This window comes from Pan paniscus, chromosome 4 (genome assembly GCF_029289425.2).
Source record: "Pan paniscus chromosome 4, NHGRI_mPanPan1-v2.0_pri, whole genome shotgun sequence".
Taxonomy (NCBI): domain Eukaryota; kingdom Metazoa; phylum Chordata; class Mammalia; order Primates; family Hominidae; genus Pan; species Pan paniscus.
Window position 1 is genome coordinate 9761290 of NC_073253.2, and position 19732 is coordinate 9781021.

Genomic DNA, 19732 nt, shown 5'->3' on the forward strand with positions numbered 1-19732 from the left:
GCGTGTTTATCAACCTGACATTAAATGTATCTTAAACCACATATATAAGAGCTGTCACAGGGTCATATAGTTCATTCATTTTTTCAAAACTAATTCACAGGTACCTTTAATTATGTAAACCAGCTGTTCACTGCCCGGTAAAGACTTCAGCTTGCAAAGTAAGAATTATCTACTTAGAGAGACTGACCTAGAACACAGTTGCTCCCAATTTTTTAAAGGAAATGGTGTTACACTGCAGCAATTTCTTCTCATGAACTTGTTAGCTATGAGCCCTTGAGCCATCAGCAACTGAAGGTCCGGAGAAGCCCCGGAGCAGCTTGGCTTCAGCTGTACATTCAGGTCCCCTAGTTCACGTTTTGCTGGTGGCCAGTGAGACAGGGCCTGCAGGCAATGCTCAGAGGGTCAGGATGCTGGAACTTGCCTTAGCACTGTGGGCTTTAGGTGACTACTCAAGAACTGGGAAAGCTACCCACCCTACTGGGCTGTCAGTGACTTCATAAGACAATGCATCTACATAGCTCTTGACATACTTAGTAAAAGATGCTGGAGTTTTTAACTTCTCAAGCTGTTCCCCTTTGCAATCACAAAACCAACTGAAAATTGATGTTAATGGTCATTATCTTGGTGACAGACATTTGCCAGGGTCTCAGAAGGGTTGTATGGCAAACTCCACCTGGGTATGGTAAGGGGAGTGTAAGACGGAAAGTGTGGATGGAGGCCAGGGAAACACAAGGGATAGTGCAGCAACAGGGCTGGTCACAGTGGGCTCAGCTATCACCTTGAATCCTGACAGAGTGGGAGGAGTGAGCACTTACCAGGTCCCGAGTATGCTGAGGCCTTGGGTGGAAGGATGCAGCCAGACCTAGGAGACCCCTCAGAGCACAAGCCCTTCTACCTCTCATCTTCTCCATGGCCCCCATGGGAAGAAGGCAACCAGAAGCAGAGGGCTAGCAAGACTTCAATGCAGTCCAGAGCCTGGAGAAGGCTCCAGAGGATCTGGAAGGATAAGCGGAAGATGCCCAGCACACTTCTCTTCCTTTTCTCCTACCATCAAGAGATGTTTGCTCTTACGCAAAGTCAAGCAACAATTCCAAGCCCTGGTTTTATTTTTAGCAAATTCCAATTTTTCCTCTCACCTTCCTTCTCGCTCTCTGTGTGGGTGTTCCTGTGCAGGTGACCAAACAGAGGTGGCGATTCAACTGCATTTTGCAAAGTGCTTTTAAGTGAACAAAGACATTAAACCACACTTCAGCTTGTAACAAGAATTTCTATTTCTTGAATCATCACAAAGTAATACTTGCTAACATTATGGAGTGCTCACTATGGAACAGGCAATTTACATGCATTAACAATTTCTAATGTTGGCAAAACCCCTATGAGGTAGGAACTATTGCTATCATTTTAGAATTGGACAAAGTGGGGCATGGAGAGATTGAGCATGTTCCTCAGGTCCTCACAGCTACCAAGGGGCAGGACTGAGCTTCAAAGCCTGCAACCTGGATCCAAAATCTGCTCACCTAACCACTACCTTTATACTGTCTCAAAATTACAGTGAAAAGGCCTAGAAGATCTTGATATTTAAAGACATCCTGCAACTAATCTTCTTCATAGAATAAAAATATCTATTTTTATGAAACAATCACCTATTTTGAAATTTGTAAATTTGACATTTGCATGTTGAATTTCCTTATGTGTCCATGTGTCAGTTTCCAAACATTGTCTTTATAGAAATGAAATAGAATATGATCAACTTAGGCAAGTTCCCACTGCCTAGCAAAGACTTCAGCTTGCAAAATATGAATATCTACTTAGTGAGACTGACCTAGAACACAGTTCATCCCAATTTTCTAAAGAAAATGGTGTCAGCCCTCAGTTACACTATAGCAATTTCTTCCCATGGTCTTTTTAGCAACGAACCTTCAAGCCATCAGCAACCGAAGGTCCCCAAGAAGTCCTAGGGCAGCCTGGCTTCAGGCTACAAGTTCAGGTCCCTGATTGCACATTTATTTTCTGGGTTCCTATTCACTAAACATGAGAAATGGGGTGGGAGATGGCATTTTCCATTATGGCCTCAGCACAGTCTCCCCACCCACAAATTCTTCTGCAGTGTGCTTTGCCACTTGCCTGTCCATGGGCACTCTCTCCAACCCCATGAATCTGAGCCCTAGGACTGCTTTGACCAGTAGAATACAGTGGAAGTGGTCCTATGCCTGTCCTTGGCACAGCCTTTAAAGGGCCTAGAAACGTCCACTTCCAGTATCGAAGCCCATGCCTTCCCACAAGGAGAGAGAGGCCATGTGGCAGGATACCAGGTGACTGCTACTGCCATGAGGCCCAAGGAGAACCACTCAGCTGAGCCCAGTCCACCCAAGGAATTGTGAAACATAATAACAAATTGCAGGTTTAAGTCACTAAATTATGGGAAAATTTTCTGTATACCAATAGATCTCCAGAACAAATGAGTTTACCGATTTAATGCATTTTATTTTGGGAAGAGGGAAAAAGATAAGAGAACTACATTGTTTGCTCACATTCCCAGGTAGAACAGTTTCACCTGGGAGCCACGAGTCTCTAGATTTCAGGAGAACCTGGCTCCAGAGACCAGGCAGGCCTTTAGGGATAGCTGGTTCTTAGGTCATGGTGATTTTATTTGTAGGACTTTGTACTTACGAGAAATCCAAAGAGCTAGGCAGAAGAGCTGCCTTTTCTATTCTGAACCCATGGTAGCACTGTATCCAGATGGTTCTGGTTATAACCACAAGTCACTCCTTCTAGTTTTGAAAGCACAACCAGCTGTCAGCTCCATCAAGGTCTGAGGAACTGCCACCCACCCGTGGCTGTGTGCTCTAGGGATGGTGGCCAAGCCTCTGGTGAAAGGGCTACCCACCTGCACCTGCCAGCTTTGCCTCTCACCATTTCCGCCCAGCATGGCTGAAGCAGAAGTCCCCACAGCCTCCTCCCCAGCTGCCAGGCTTCTCGGCACCTTTCCTAGAGGTCAGGATCCTACTTGGCCCTCCTCATGGGCAGCCTGCCCCTGTGGGAAGCCGAGAGCATGACCTGCCCTGCCTGGACACCCACCAGCTGCACAGCTCCTCCCAGTAGCTTCCGGGTATGGGACTGTGGCCTTTATGTCATGCTGAGCTACAGAGCTGAAATTACTGCTAATATATTTCAATTAAAATATAATAAAACATGTAATCTTCATATTCCAGGAATATTTCAGACATTGACCTATAGGCCTCTGCCAGCCAACAGTATTAAGACATCTACTAAACTGGGGCCAGAATTTTTTTTCCTTCACATTATAAACTAGTAACATGCTTTCAAATACCGGACTCCTCCTAGTATTTAAACCCTTATAAAATCCATGGGTATATGAAAGTAAATATGAACTTAGCTTCCTATTGTTCATTCATTCTACTTGAAGCTCCTCAAGAAGAGGGTGGGGGTAGGAAGTGTGGAATAAAAATCCTTTTTGGCAACCTGAGCTATTACCACATTTTCTCTCCAGTCTTAGAAGACTCAGATCCTCCCTTCTTTCATCTTCCCTTGTATCACTGGACTTGTAGCCCTAGGCATAGTTCCCTGAAACCCAAGTACCATCAGATCCGAAAGGTGTCACGTGGAAATAGCCTCAATACCTGGTGTTCGACAAGGCTCAGCAGCCAGCGCAGGCTCTGAAGAGCGGGCAAAGGCAAGGCGGAGGCTGGGAAGCCCCAGGGAGGTGTGCGGGCCACGTTAGGATGGACATTTGTGCATAACTCTTGCCGCTCTGACTCTCTGCCTCCTCTGGCCATGTTAGATGCGACCATTTCCACAGATACGTTCCACAAGCAAAGCCAGCAACTGTTTGCTGTGTTGAGTTATACCATGCAGGGACAGATCATGTGTTAAAAAGAAAAAAAAATGTGCTTACACATGGTTGCTTGTGATGACAGCTGAGTTCAGAGATTTCCATCTTGTATGATATTCACATTTTTATATGTAGTCTTTTGAGATTGCACATAATTTGATGGATAATTACAGCATAAATACATTTATCCAAATTAAACATCCAAAAAGAAACTACATGCATAATTTATAAACTCTTCCAGTCTCAACCAACACACTGACCAAATAAATAATAAAATGTTCTTTTTTTTTATTTTAAAGTTATTTGCCAAAATGTATCCCCAAACCAGGTGCTTCTCTTTCAGGTTTACATAAAAGGACAAAAGGAAGAAAACAGAATAGAAGTTAATTATTCTGGTTCACAAGCCATTATGTAAGGAGAAATGATTAATGGATTGCATTTGCCCACATCTTGAGAAATGCAAATAGTCTTTGGTATTCTGACCACTCAACTCAGACCTCAGCTGCACTCAGGATGCATCTATAGTGGGCAGTAGAAGCGAGGAGAGATCCTTCTCCAGAGCTTAGAGGCTAATCAAGGAATCTTGACTTGCACAATGGAATCACCTGGAAAAGGAGCTTTCCAGGAAACCCCAACTCCTATGCTAAGGAGCTATGAAATCGGAGGGAGAGAGGCGAGAATGTGCTGCCAGTCAGCAGGGAAGCCTCCTTAGAAGTGAGTTATAAGCAGCTTCATTACCTGACTGCTCTAGCTCCAAGTACCCTCTTCACATCTTGAGGCTTTTCCATTCCCAGAAAGGTCAGCCTCCTCTTCCTTATCCTGACTGCAAAGTGTTTTCAACACTGGAAAAGGTCATCTTGCAATGAAGATGAATAATGTGGGTTTTGTCCCTAAAAAACTCCAGGAAGCATCTTGCGTGGGAGTCCTTGTGAGACCTTGAGCACATCAGATATCAAGGTCTCTGCATCAAGCACTCTGACCAGAAACAGCCCCCAGAACAAGGTCCTAGAGAGGTGGCCAGCTCCAAACTTCTCTATGATCCTGAAAAGGAAGACTGTAAATAGTTCTATCTTTTCTTTGGCACTCTTGAGACCATTTCTGGTCTTCAGGCCACCTACATTCGTAGGGAACTATATCTGCAGACACCATATCCTGGCTTTGTGTGGTTTGACGGATGTGGCTGTGTACCCTGAGCTGGAGGGTCCTCTCAGAGCCCTGGGCAAGTACCAACAGTGTATCCGTGCCAGACGGGCATGTACCTTTGAAGTTCCCTTCAGCCCCAGCAAGTGGGGAAGCTCCCTCAGGGCATGCAGACACACAGGACTCTTTCTGTCATTCACTGTCCCACACCCCACTCTTCCTCTCTCCTGCTGTCGCTGCAATTCTGCCCTGAGGTTCTTAGGAAAGCCTCAGGGTTTGATTGAATTGAACCTGCAACATTGGTTCAGGTCCTTGAGGCACGCTGGCAAAAAATGGTATCCATGCCAGGACAAGGCACACCCAACTGGAAAACAGATACCGAGAGAGGAAAAACCATCTCTAGCCTCTACACACTGTCTTCCCAGGGCAGAGCCTAGGGTCTGTCCCAGAGAAAGTTTCTAGTAAATATCCTGCTTCATAGACCAAATACTACCATTTACCCTAGTATCTTTGCTGGAGCAAGACACACTAAAAGCCAACAAGTGATCCAAGTTATAATGGGACCCCATCATAAGCCCCTCTCTAAGAAGATAATAGATTACTGTCTCTCTATGAAGTTTAGAAAAAGACTTACCTGGGGACAAAGAGATAAATTGGAAAACCTCAGTTGTGTCTTCCAGGTTCTAGAAATCTATGGAATGTTTTTATCAACCTGAAGGCAGTCAATATTCAATGAATAAGGCACAATAATTCACCAAATCCATATCCCTTTCTTTGACTCAAATCTATCCTATCTGCCACATCAGTTTAGGACAACAGAAAGTGTTTGTCAGAATAAAGATCTTAAATATCCCCCCCATCCTTTTACCAACTACAGATTACTTTACAGGTGAACAAAAAACCTTGGGGAAAAACAGTAATCAATGAACTTTTTTTTTTTTGAGACAGAGTCTCACTCGATCGCCCAGGCTGGAGTACAATGGTGTGATCTTGGCTCACTGCAACCTCCGCTTCCTGGGTTCAAGCATTTCTCCTGCCTCAGCCTCCCAAGTAGCTGGGATTACAGGTGCCTGCCACCATGCCCAGTTAATTTTTTTCTTTTCTTTTTTTTTTTGTATTTTTAGTAGAGACAGAGTTTTGCCCTGTTGGCCAGCCTGGTCTCGAACTCCTGACCTCAGGTGGTCCACCCACCTCGGCCTCCCAAAGTGCTGGGATTACAGGCGTGAGCCACTGTGCCCGACCTGCATGTGTATTTAATAAGAAGGCATTTCTCTAGACATGGGGAAATGTAAATATAATTCTTTCAAAGAGAAATGGTCATTTGTCTCTCCGATGATTGGGGATGAGTGTTATCACAGATCTTTTCACAGAGGGCAAATGTATCTTCCTTTTATTTACCACAGATAAAGGCTGCCATGATAGCCAAGCCCTTTCTCCACCAGGCTTCTCCTTTGACACTTTTTTCATGTAAACAAAAGAGAAGAGTGAGGGGAAAAATCTCAGCTTTTCTCCTTTATGCTCCCTGCCAATACAATAAACATGTCCTTGGTAGGTATTAACGGTCCTTACCACCAAAAGACTGTCATCTTCTAATAGCCTGCAACTGCTCCCAATTTCATGCAGTGTTCACTTTGTCAAGCACCTAATTCCAAAGCCTCCAACCCCCATGCTTACAAATAGAGGTTATTCTTTTGTTTTCTCCAAAGAATGAAGCATCCTTTGACCAAAGCCATCAATCCTAGTGTTAGATTTAGGTTGACAATTGAAAGATGTTGAACACGCCAATTCATCTGAGCCCATGATACTGTGGTGTCCAAGATACCATCACTAATTTTGGATCATTGGAAATATTCCACCACAGGATACATTTGAATTTGTTAAAAATAGCCCAGCTACCCCTCTGAACATTTCAACTTACTGTGGCATCAACAGAGACATGCTCCTAGTTACAACATTGGCTTGCTCCTCTGGAATGCAGGAAAGGAGTCAAATTTCATGATACGGAATTTTCGAGGTTGTCCATAAGATTTTTAAAATAGACCTTTCACTTTAGTGTAAAAGGTTACATACATAGTAAAAGATTGTAAATATAGAATTTAATGTCTTTTCTCCAAGGATGAACAGACCATATTGTATATTTTAGGTATAAAATATTCATCTAAAATATTCAGTATGAAACAATTGATACTATTTTCAGAATACTCCCTGTGCCTCCACTCTACTTAAATATAGAGCATTTAATTAAGTAAATCCAATTAATCATGTGAAAGTTAATGTGGGAAAAGGAAACAGCTAATAAACTCCCAATGGCTCAGAGAAGCAAAGCATTTCAAACATGCAGACTTTACAAGTTTCCTATGTGCCTCTAATTATGTCTTTATACAAATTCCTTTAGCCTTCTACCAATTCTGAAAAGTCTAAGGCCAAATTCTTTTCTATAAATATATCTACAAAAACTTTTTCTTCCCACACATAGGAAAGACACAAAAGATCGAGTGAGCTGGAACCAGTGGCCCCCTTCCTCATGGGTTTTTAAAACATCTGACATAAACTGCAACATATTTGGGCCACTGCAATTATCAAGCAAAACCGCAAACCAGGAGAAGTCAAAGTCAACCCCAACAGCTGTGTTGAAAAAGATACACCAGCACTCACCTGAAGAGGAACAAAGATAAAGGCGAGTGAGCTTATAAACTTTCAAGAAAGCAGCCTTCCCTAACCTGCTTTTGATTTGTGTTCATAGGTTTAGCCCTACAGGCTTAATTAAACCCAGTAGCCAACTCTGTCTCACTTAAAAGTGCAATTAAAGAATCCACAAAGGCCACTGGGCCCTGAGGGCCTCCCACATGAGGCCCCACTATGAGCAATTCACTAATTGCGCCCTTTGTCCCCCGACTCTTAATGATGACGCTGCCATACCCCCAGTCAAGATGCTTATTCTCCCCACTTAGGGCCAGCTCCAAAAACCTCAAGGCAGGAAGTGTGGGCCCAAAAGCCTGTTCTGCAGAGAACATACACTTTTAATTAAACAACAACAAATTAAAAGCTCATTGAAAAACACTTAGCAACAAATCCAAAACTGCACTAAAGTCCATGTGTTACCACCACTAATTAAAAGGACTCTTGATTACAGATCATTGGGTGTGATCTTGTAGCCAGGACGTATTAAGGGCCATGATGGAGCCCACTCTGAGGGGCAAGCCAGCCAGTGTTGCATCCCCACGGAACATCGTGGTGCCAGAAAGCGGTCCCGATCCAGACCCCAAGAGAGAGTTCTTGGACCTCGTGCAAGAAAGAATTCAAGGCGAGTCCATAAAGTGAAAGCAAGTTTATTAAAAGCAAAGAAATAAAAGAATGGCTACTCCACAGGCACAGCAGTGGCAGTGGCACGGGCAGCTTGGGGCGGGGGTTGTTTAGAATTTTATTTGGGGTTTACATTGGGCAAGTCAGTCTTCTCCTCTAGCCATAGTCCAAGTTCAAAACATTGATTTCCTTCAGCCTACCTCAATAGACAATTCCTCAATAGATACTCTCTTTAAAGATGTCTTTCAGGATTTCAATGGACAGGGCACATGACCACAGTGAAGCCTGACTCTTGTCCTGACTTGTGTAAGACTTCAGGACCTAAAGTCCAAGCACCTACATTGACTCCTTGAAGTTCTAGAGAGCGACCTGACTGCACAAAGTCGGGTCAGGGCTGAATGAGGTGTGAGCCCCGGGAAAGCCCTTCTGCTCTTCCCACCTCCCAGCTTCATCCTGAAGATCCTCACTGTGAATCCTTAAGGGCTTTCCTCTGCAGCAAGACAAACCTCAGGGAGCTGGAAACTCCGCAGGTGGGCCTGGAAAAACTGTTCAAAGTTAAATAACATTCGCAGGCGTAAGCTTTCAAGTGAATGAATCTTTGCGATTCTTACTTGCCAGCTTGCAGTTTCCTGAATGATTTCTTTTCGCAAGCTGGTGATAGAACCTAGGAATTCCATCACTGCTGGCAGACGGAAAGTAAATTTGGCTCCAGGCCTGACTTTCGGAGTCAGCGTGGAAAGCTGCAACAGCCAAGATGCGCTGCCTGGACGCGCTGAGATGCTCTCTCTATATGGGGCCCCTCCTTCCCAACTCTCACCTCCACTCTCCCAACCCACCCACGACCGCTACACAATTGACATTCAGTGTGACATTCTTAGGTGAAGAAAGCTTTAGAAAAAAATACTAGTTTAAAGTATGTGTTGTTTAAAAAAAAAATGTAGGGGAGGAGTGGATCGGCAGAGTGGGAATACTTTCAACTCAACCACCTGGGTTGGGTTCAGGTCTTCCCACTTGCTCAGCACCACCTTTGAGGAGTAAGGAGGCGAAGGAAGTGAGAGTGATTCAAAGATAGAGAAGAGGGGGGCCTTTAAGAAGCATAGCCTGGAAACTCCAGATTTTTCCCACCAGGAACCAGGAATGAAGAAGGGAGGGAATCTCTACTGCCCTGCCGCAAGCCAGGAGAGAGTTACCCCATGGGCAGATGCTGGATCTTCCCAAGCTCAAGAGCACCGTCCAGTGTGACGCAGACGTCAGGATGTAACTGAATAGCCATACATGCCTGTCATACTCAGAACTGACTTAGATGTGGTCCTGTCTATAGGCGCCAACATGAAACCACCCAGGAACAAGACTAGGAGAAAAACGACACGTGCTCCTGCTCCTGTCATAGCAGCAGCAGCTGGAATCCCACAGCAAAGTGGCCAGATGCTTACAGACACCTGATAATATCAGACACAGAGCACAAAACTTGGTGCACCCACTTTTACATGGGTTTGGGGGAAGACGGTTTGGCTCAAAACTTTCTGGTGAACAAAGAGCATAATAATTAAAATTATTTTGGTTTAGCAGAGAAATTAACCAGAGGACGACAATCATAAGGAGGGGGAAAAGGAAAATTCCTCTGATAGATGGGGGAAAAGTCACTAAAGGGTATCTGAAGAGCAGCCCTATGCAAAAAGACAGGAGGCCAGGCACAGTGGCTGATGCCTGTAATCCCAGCATTTCCGGAGGCCAAGGTGGGTGGATCACTTCAGCTCAGGAGTTCAAGACCAGCCTGACCAACATGGTGAAACCCTGTCTCTACTAAAAATACAAAAATTAGCTGGGCATGATGGTGCATGCTTGTATTCCCAGCTACTTGGGAGGCTGAGGCAGGAGAATCACTTGAACCCGGGAGGCAGAGGTTACAGTGAGCCGAGATCGCACCACTGCACTCCAGCCTGGAGAACAGAACAAGACTCCGTCTCAAAAAAGAAAAAAAAAAAAGACAGGAAACTGCAGTCTAGGATTCCCCTTTCCAGTTTAGATCACCCAGACACCCTGTCCTGGGCAAAGGCTCAATAATATCTGGACAATGGACCCCTGCTCTGTAAAACACCATTTTTCTTTTCTATTTACAGCCTGGAAATATTAAACTTAAATAAAATGTCTATCTTTAACTCCTAGGCTCAAGCTTCAATGAAGTTTCTCTTCACTGACACACTGGCAAAGATATTCTGATTTTAAACTTCAGAACAGTGACAGGAGGACAGGAGGTGCCGCAGACACAAGGCACTGGACATGGGCACCCTGCCAGGCTGTGAAGTGAACATTCGAGGCCCTTCCCTAGCTTCTAGCCTGTCAGAATAAGGTTAAAATCCCATACATCTTAGAGTGTCCAAAATCAATATTAGAGGCTAACATTTGGATGCTTTTCAAAAAAGAAAATGCTTAGAAAAAGTAGAAATCATTAAAAAAAATGGTCCAATACATTTTATCCACTTAGGACAATGCCTTCACATCATTCTGTACATAACACTATGAGCTGCTTTAATTATGATCAACTGAAGCTACCGGAACCAATACAAATCTATGATTAAAGGAGATTTTAAAATAAGGGAAAATTACCTTGCTTTCTTAATCCTTCTGTTTCAAAACTAAATACCTGCCCTGGTAACACAGACATTTTTCCAATCTTGTAACCAGCCAGTCTGTTTAACTGAATGGCTAATTAGTTATCCTTGAAATCTAGAGAACATTAGCTTGTTGAAAATGAAAGAAAACCAAACCACAAAAAGTACCTACCTAAAGAGTATTTTATTGACTAACTGAAACCATCAAAAGTGGTATGAAAGATAAAAATGTCACCCACCCCACTGCCATCTAATCAGCAGAAGGAAATATTAGTGTATCCTCATAAATAACTCCTTACCACTCATGAAGGGTGATAATTTAGGATTGGTAATAGAAAAACATGGTCGTTCTGTAAATGTTACTCTTAATTTGCTTGTAAGCTAGGCTTCATGTTTGGAAAGAGGCAAGTTCAAAGTGAGCTGGTCAGAAATGACCCTGGCAAAAGGTCAATAAAGCTATTGCACTAGGACTTAAAACGCTGTTGATCTCCATTTTTGTGAACAAGTAACTAGAAATACTGAAGAAATTAGGCACTATGAAAATGCTTGCCTGAAGCATCACAGGGCTGGATAAAAAAATACTCTATTACCACTGGAGAAATGCATATGAGTGCTAAAGGCCAGCTAGCCTGGACCACATCCCCAAAGCCATGCTGAGTGTATCTGGACCATGGACCACCTGTGCCAAAGTAAACACTCCCATGGAAAGCCACTATGTGGAAACCAACTGGTGTGGGGAAAGCAAGGTGCCCACAAGAGAGCTGAGGAAGCCTGTGGCAGGAGGCAGAGAGGATTTTAATATACTAAACAGATGGAAGGTGCAGTAAACAAGGTGGGAGAGGTAAAGACACTCACTTCTACCCAGAGAAAACAGTGGAAGAGCAAGGAAATGAGAGGCAATTCGTATGTATCTCTACCCAAAACCTATATTCAGCATTACATTTTAACTGCAAAATGTGCCAAAGCAGAATGGAAAGAGCTAGAAGCAATTCTTTGATTCTTCTCTTTCTAAGAGCGGGGCGGGGGGAGGTGCGTGGGGTGGGAAACACTCCCCTTTAAATACTCAGGCTCTGGGCATTTAAAACTCTGCATTCTGCCACTGGGTCTGGCTGTTAGAAGTTACCTGCCTCTCCAGCTGAAGCGAAGGCCTTGCTAAGAAAGTGTACAAGGACACAGAAGCAGGCATCATGAACTTCTCCCCCATCAAAGGACAGCAACCTCATTTGTTGAGCAGAATGATGCTAGGAGTTCCAGACTCTGCAGCTCTAATGAGACCACAAGATTCTGTGTTGTCAAAGATGTTCCCCCTGAGCTATGCCCATAAAACAATAAAATTGGCAGAGAAGCATACTCTAAGCAATGACTGGGAATTGGGGTGTACCCAACATTCAGCGGCGAGGCTGGCTGATGAGTTTAACTGATTTAATCTGGTTATGTTGTCGCATCCGGGAACAACCTAAGTTTGCTTGTTTTCATAACAGAGATCACAGCTCAGATAGACTTCCCAGGAAGAAAGTGCTTCAGTATCAAAGAAATGTGCTCATCCTAGCACCCACTGGCCCTGGCGCTAAGCTTTGTACAAGTAATGTAAACACAGAAAACATTTCCCAGTAGACGCAGCAGGACTCGTATTTAGGCCACTGGCTGTTTAATTTACTCTAATTTTAGAGATGATGTCCAGAATTTTCTTTTTAAAAAAGTTTTATTGAGGTATATGTTACATGCCATAAAATGTACTCTTTGTAAGTGTACAATTTAATGATTTTTAGTACATGTACAGAGTTGTATGACAATCTCTACAATCCAGTTTCTTACCATTTCCATCACCCCCAAAAGGCCTAGGCTGCCCATCTGCAGTCATGTCCAGTTCCCACTGCTAGCCCGAGGCAACCACTCACCTGCCTGCCATCTTTATGGGTTTGCCTTTTCTGGGCATCTCTATAAATGGAAATACATGGTGTGTGGTCTTCAGTGACTGGCTTCCTTCACTTGGCGCAAGATTTTGAGGTTCATACATATTGCAGCATATATCAAGAGTTCATTTGTTTTATTGCTGAATAGTAGCCCATTGTAGGGATAGGCCACATTTTGTTTACCTATTCTTCTGTTTCAACTTATTAAATCTATAAATCCAACTACATGACTAGGCTTATTAGTCTGATCTTGGAAATATAATAAAAAGCCTGCCATATTTTTAAAATATTCTAGGATGTCTAAAATCTCTGTAATGTGTAAACATATGTAATAAAGACACAATATGTTCCCTGGAATTTGTGTGCTTGGAGGAGAGGGTGCTGTTTTAAATGAGAACATCCCTGAATTTCAATTTTTCTGTGTTTTAATACAGATTAAGTATCCCTTACCCAAAATGCTTGGGACCAGAAGTATTTCAGATTTGGGATTTTCTCAGATTTTGGAATATTTGCATTATATATATTAGCATTTTTAGGGTCATGTCGGTGCTCAGAAAGTTTCAGATTTTGAAGCATTGTGGAATTGGGATTTTTTGATTAGGAATATTCAATCTGTACACAGAAATTATATTTATGCTAATCTCCAAGTCATGCAAGGTCGTCAATTCATTTAACAAGCACTGACTTACTGTGCAAATTGTTGTGTATTAGGAACTAGGAAATATGCAGTCCCTCTCCCAACCCTCCACCTCCCAGTTTACAAAGACATTTGTATTTTAAGACTGTGCTAATAAATCAGTTTGGAGGCATTTGGAACATTTTTCTCTAAATAAAGAATATAAGTAGTTTTAGAGTCCATGGTTAGCCCCCAAAAGTCTTGCTTAAGCCTTAGTCCTTTCTCTCAGTATACTCTATTGCAGTCTATACTATATACATAGTATCTAAGGGCATTTTTTGATTCGGTCACTCACCCAAGATGGCCTGAGAGCCTCCTGCATGCCAGGCACTGTTCTAGGCACTGTGGGCAACACAGCTACGAACAAAACAGTCTCGTTGGTCTCCTAAGCTGACATTCTGTATCAGTGAAAGACTTTAAGAAATAAAGGCAGTGTGTGGAGTTCTGCAAAATGATATGGAGAGAAGGCCAGGTGCGGTGGCTCACGCCTGTAATCCCAGCACTTTGGGAGGCCGAGGCGGGTGGATCACAAGGTCAGGAGATCGAGACCATCCAGGCTAACATGGTGAAACCCCCGTCTCTACTAAAAATACAAAAAAAAAAAAAATTAGCTGGGCGTGTGGCGGACACCTGTAGTCCCAGCTGCTCAGGAGGATGAGACATAAGAATTGCTTAAACCTAGGAGGCAGAGGTTGCAGTGAGCCAAGATTGCGCCATTGCACCCCAGCCAGGGTGACAGAGCAAGACTCTGTCTCAAAAATAAGAAAAAAAGAAAAGAAAATCAGTAGTTTTACAACAAACCTAAATCTCAGTCCTGTAAAAGGAGTCACGGAAGCCAGTTGTGATTCTAAAATCCATTTGTTTACAGGATGCCCAACCATAAATGTCCCTGGCCTCCGACGCGTTCTCTTTCCACAGCAGGTTTGGGGGCACTGGCAGGAGTCAGCTGCCTTGGTAGCTGGCTCAGAACAGCTTTGGGGGCCTTCTGCAAGATGTGTCACATCTCCAGTTTTGTTTTGTTTTGTTTTTACAGAAAGAAAAGCTCTTTGTGTGGAATTTTATTTGAAGTCACTTTGTGAGGAATGCTATCTCTGCTGTGATTCAGAAGAATAGAAGTTTCGATTTTATGATTTTGCAGACAGATCACAGGAAACTGCTTAGCAAATTTTTTCTTAGTTGCTTTCCTTGACTCTGTTTTTCTTTCCATGAGTACATCATACATCCTTGCCAAACATTGGGTGGATTTGAACTGGTTGAAAGAGGCTCGATTTTCTGTGAACGATTTGTCCTTGTGTTATCCTGATTGTCACTCGCCTATAACTTATTTAATTTCACATCTCAACAAATACAGTATTATTTCACCCACAGAGTTGGCTTCTGATAGAATCACTCTAGTGGTTATTTATCATACATATCTGTAATTGAATTACCTATTGCAGTAGTGTAATTTACTCTCAATTGTACATAAAAATGTAACATAAAATAACATTTTTCCAGTGTATACTTCCTCATTATTCTACATGAACCCTAGTTTAGCCAATTCTACAGAAATACAGTGACAAATAATGAGTGAAAGATGGGAAGATAAAAGATTAGTGGGCTCAAGACCTTTCAATAATAAAAGAATTTCATCCTCTAAAAAAACTATTCTCTTTTAAAATAGTTTTTTTTTTTCCCCAAGTGTTAATCAGGAAACCAATTCTAGGAAACCAATAAGGAAAAAAAGAGTTTAAAGACAGAATGATTTTATTTTTTCCAAATGCAGCAATACTATGTCACTACATTTTAAAATGTAGGAAAGGGAAATAAAGTGTGCTTGTCTTTGCTCTTGTCAAACAACCATTAATCTTGGACCAAAAAAGAAGGAGAAGAAAGAAGATGACAACAGCAATTCCTTTGGGAAATTTTTCTGTTTTCTTGAGCCACTGTTGTGTCACTCCTACTTTAAATTTCATGCACAAGGTGAAATATGACTTGTCTTTGAAGTTGCCTGGCTTCAAAATACTCTGTGAAATGGACAGCCTGGTTTCCTTAGCTATACCACCTTTTAGATGGCAAAGACTGTCAATACTAGTATGTTGAAATAAATTACCTATTATCCAATACCTTCTCTGGGGTCAAGTTTTCATTTGTTTTGTTCTATTTTGCTTCAATTTTGAATCAAAGCAAGTTTTGAGCAGGTTCATTTATATTGAAAAGTTTATGTGTATTCTAGCTTACTTTAATTTTGCTTTTTCTTCTTTTCTCCCTATCAGAAATTGATTTTGTATACCTGGATAACCAATTCTTAAAAAATTCATCTGAAAAATATGCTATATATTTACCAAGCGTACCCATATCTGTTTCTCCAAAGTGCTTCCCAGCAGCCACATCTCACCTGCTGAATTTATCCCCAAGTTGCTCCCAATCTATACAGGAATTGGAAACAGGAGATTGCCCCCTATCATTTCTGCAGGGTAGCAGAGTGATAAAAACCTAATTTTCAACCAAACTTCTGCATCTCAATTTTAAAAGGTTGCTGAGAACATATGTGAAATTATCTATGTTGTCAACTGTACTCAAGACAACTGAAAGTACTTATAGACGCTCATTTTATGATTCAAGAAAACAGTTAACTTTCTTGATATAAATTTGCAAGTAGATGCAGGTGAGCAGAAATGTACAAGGCTTCACTTTAGACACTTTGTACTTAGTTGTAACTCAATTTGTTAGACACCATAATTTACATTTTAAACATTATTTAACACATAAAAACTTGTCACCTTGGTATAATTATACCCCAAGCAATTTGTCTGGGTAACTATAGCAACAATTGCAGAAACATTTTTAAATAAAAAATTGGTATAATTTTAGAATCAAGAATTATGGAGGATTTATTGCAGGATGTACGGCTGCTGTACTCAAATAGTTGTACATATACTACCATAAAAATGGATTCCTCGACTGGGATATGTTATAAACTCATTTGTTCTATCTTGCACACCATCTGCTTTGTAGCTCAAACCTCTTCCTTGGGATGAGTTTTTGATATTAGTTAACTCTAGGGTTCATGATCACTTGTCTACATAATGCAATGCCTTTATACTTTTGGCCGGACATTTAGTAAAGGTTTTCTGCTCCTCCTCATCTTCCCGTATCAAAAGCAAAGACGCAATTTCAATGACTTTATGACCAAAAATAAAATCATTTGAAACTCTTAAAACTAATCACCAAGTTAAGTAAAACTGTGTCACGATTCAGATAGGCAGCTCTCTCTAACATCAGGAGCATCTGACACTGTCCCCAAAGAGCTGGCATCTGTTATTTTGGGCCACTAGCACACAGCACAGAGAAAGGCTTGTTGGTTGTAACATTTGTCCATCAGCAAGAGGCTAACGACTCTGGAACTAAATTTCTTACTGCAAATCCATGGACGGGGCTTCAGAAGGCCCATGACTCTAAAATTTATGCAGAAGTTTGTATAAATGTGCTTGTATTTATTTCGGTCTCGTGGTCAATAAGTTTTAACAGCCTCTGAGCTGTAAGTTTCTACGTTTCATTCTCCCAAGACACGTGATGAAATCATTTTAAAGGGAAACGGCAGTGAAGAACACAGGTTTATTTTTACCAAATTCTGAACGTCTCAAAAATTTCCTTTGGACAGAGACAAGCTTTACCACCCAGGAGGCCAAAGCTTTACTCGCAGCAGGGATCTCGCAGCTGTTTGACATTATAACAACCAAATGAGTTAGTGCAATTCACAAAAGACATAAAATGATTAGCATCATCTGTCTTCTCCCTGTTAATAAAAGTACATATTGGCTAAAAGCACATAGAAATAGATGTCAGTTTGTCAACCCCACACTTCAATGAGTATACAGATGCTTAGTGTGACTGCATGGAGCAACGTGGATGAGCAAGCTTCTATCTCCAAAGTTTTTACAAGAAAGAAACTCAAGGGAAAAAAAATCTGTGTTTCAAGTGAACCAAACAATTACACTTAGGGCTGTATTTTTCATGAAAAAAAAACATAGAAAAAGAAATCTTTTGGAGGGGGAAAAAAAATCCATGTTTCTTTTGGTGTAAATACAGGCACAGACAAGAAAATTATTTCAGTTACACATAACTTAATGGTATTATCTGCTTGAACTGAAGTTGTGTAAAGTGGTCATGATAAACATTACACTCTCTAAAATAATGAAACTGGCATTAATTAGCAACAAATTCAGCAATCCTAATTAGGTATTGAAAAATCTTTCTTATTAAAGTCTGGTTTTGTGTTTCTGTCTCCTTATGAACAGACTACCTCTATAATTAATAACATATCTGCTGATTCCAAACTCAGCCATTATGACAGAGCTCTTCTCGGTAAGCTAGACGTAAAACTTGTCTTTCTTCAAAACAAACCACAACAATCATTTGTGACTCCTGATGTGTTAACTAAAGTACCCCTAAAAAGCAGAACGGTATTAAACAAAGCTCACGTTATCTTCCCTCAATTTCGATTTCTTTCTGAGTAAATGCAACAGTCACAAGGAAGGCAGATGCCCAGACAAGGAAGACTTTACAGCGATCTTTTTCTCTGGAAGAGACCTTTCTAGTTAGAGCACTTATGTCTGGCCACCACCTTTCCTGTCCCCTCTCCTAGCAAGGCTGACAGCTCTCTATAGCCACCAGATCAGCTCCCCCAACCCCCGGCCCCCAAAATGAAATTATTGCAAGATCTGCCTGGTTCTGCTGTTTGTTGCCTGGGACTCCCGCCCACTCGCCCAGGACCCAGCAACTGCCTGTGGCGCCTCGTCCTCCGAGCGCTCGCTCGCAGCGCCCCCTGCCGGGAATCCCGAGGACGCCGCAGGCGCAGGAAAGTTAAATCCCAACTCCGGCCGCGGCATCCAGGTACAAAGCAAGCAAAGGGCGAGGAGGTGAACGCGCTTCCCGCCAAAGCCCGGGGAACAGGGATGTGACCGCTCCAAGCCAGGCACCGGCCGCCGCGGGGAGCGAGCCGGGGGAATCACTCCTCCACGACGGTTCCCACGCACATCTTGGGAGAAACCATTCCCTCTGGAGCCCGATCTGCCCGAAACCCTGGGGTCTGAAACCCTGAGCCACGGTGTGCAAAATCCGTGGAGCAGCGGAGGGATGCCTGGTGAAAGGGGCTCGCCTAGCTGCAGCGCACCTGGCTGGTGGTTCCCCAGGCCTCTGCATCCCCGCCTTAGTGTCTTTCATTAACCAAGGCGCTTGGCGGAGTTGAGCCCAAGTCCCATTGCCTCCCGGTTCCCCTGTAAGGAAAGCAGGAAAACCTGCCCAAGCCGGTGGGGCTGCGAGGTGGCCGCTCCCGAACCGCCAAGTCCCGACCTCCGTGTCCCCTGCCCCCGGCTCGCGGCAGTGCGAGCCTGGAGGCGCGCCGGGGGCGGGCACAGACCAGTGTGCGCACCTTTCCGGGTGTTGGGCAGGGGTCCCGTCTCGCCCACCGCGACACTCCGGCTCCTTACCTCTCCATGCTCAGACCTCGGCACAGGCGGGTACACAAACTTCCAGCCCGTGCACTAGCTCAACTGTGGGCGCCCCCGGACTGACGGTCGTCCTAATCCTGTACGCGCAACCCCCGCCCAGGTGCCTGCTGATGGATCCCACCCGAGATCGGCACCACCCACCAGCCGACCGCTGCAGTCCCCGGGTCCCGGCCAGCGGCGCGGCGGGGCGCGGTCAGGGGCTCCTGCCAAGGCCACGCAGGAATCGGGCGGGGGTCGCTCACCAGGTGCGAGGAGCGCTGGTGCCAGTCATCCAGCGCCTGGGGGCCAGAGCGGCTCCGAGGATCCTCTTCAGCACCTGGCTAGGGAAGTGGAGGCAGCAGCTGCAGCCGCCCCCTGCCACTTCCCCAGAGCCGCCCTCTACTCTCTGAGTTCCAGAATGGGGGCACCGGCTTGGGGGCCACGAGCACGGTCCCCGAGCGCGCGGCCAACCGGTGGGTGGGCAGGTTCGCGCCCAGCAGAGACGACCCTCGAGGTGGCAAAGTTGGGTGTCCAAGCCAGCTCCGCGGGGCAGTCCTGGGTGGGAGAAGGGAGCGTCCCGGGATGAGCGACACTGGCCGGGCCGCCCCTGCAAAGGGAAGGTGGAGGGCCGGGGCTGCAGCGGGCCAAGGGGCTGCGAAGCCCACCCGCGGCGGGAAAGCAGCGCTCGGGAGCGGGCGCAGGGAGAGCAGCCGCCACCGGCGCCGCCTTCCCGGCAAGTAGATCGGCGCGGGGCGAGCGGGCGC

At 44.0% G+C, this 19732-nt stretch overlaps 1 protein-coding gene across 4 annotated transcripts in view; it reads right to left on the minus strand.

The window, feature by feature from the left end:
• The window catches only part of SEMA5A (semaphorin 5A), a 508567-nt gene extending 489198 nt beyond the window's left edge, over window positions 1-19369 (minus strand). For 3 of the 4 annotated variants that reach the window (XM_034959729.2, XM_034959730.2, XM_034959727.2), the window contains exon 1: window positions 19232-19369. The gene's annotated coding sequence lies outside the window, so the exon portion shown is untranslated. Of the gene's footprint in view, window positions 1-18968; window positions 19105-19231 lie in introns of those variants that run through there. The other variant, XM_034959728.2, reaches the window with a different exon arrangement.
• Between the last annotated feature and the right edge of the window lie 363 nt (window positions 19370-19732).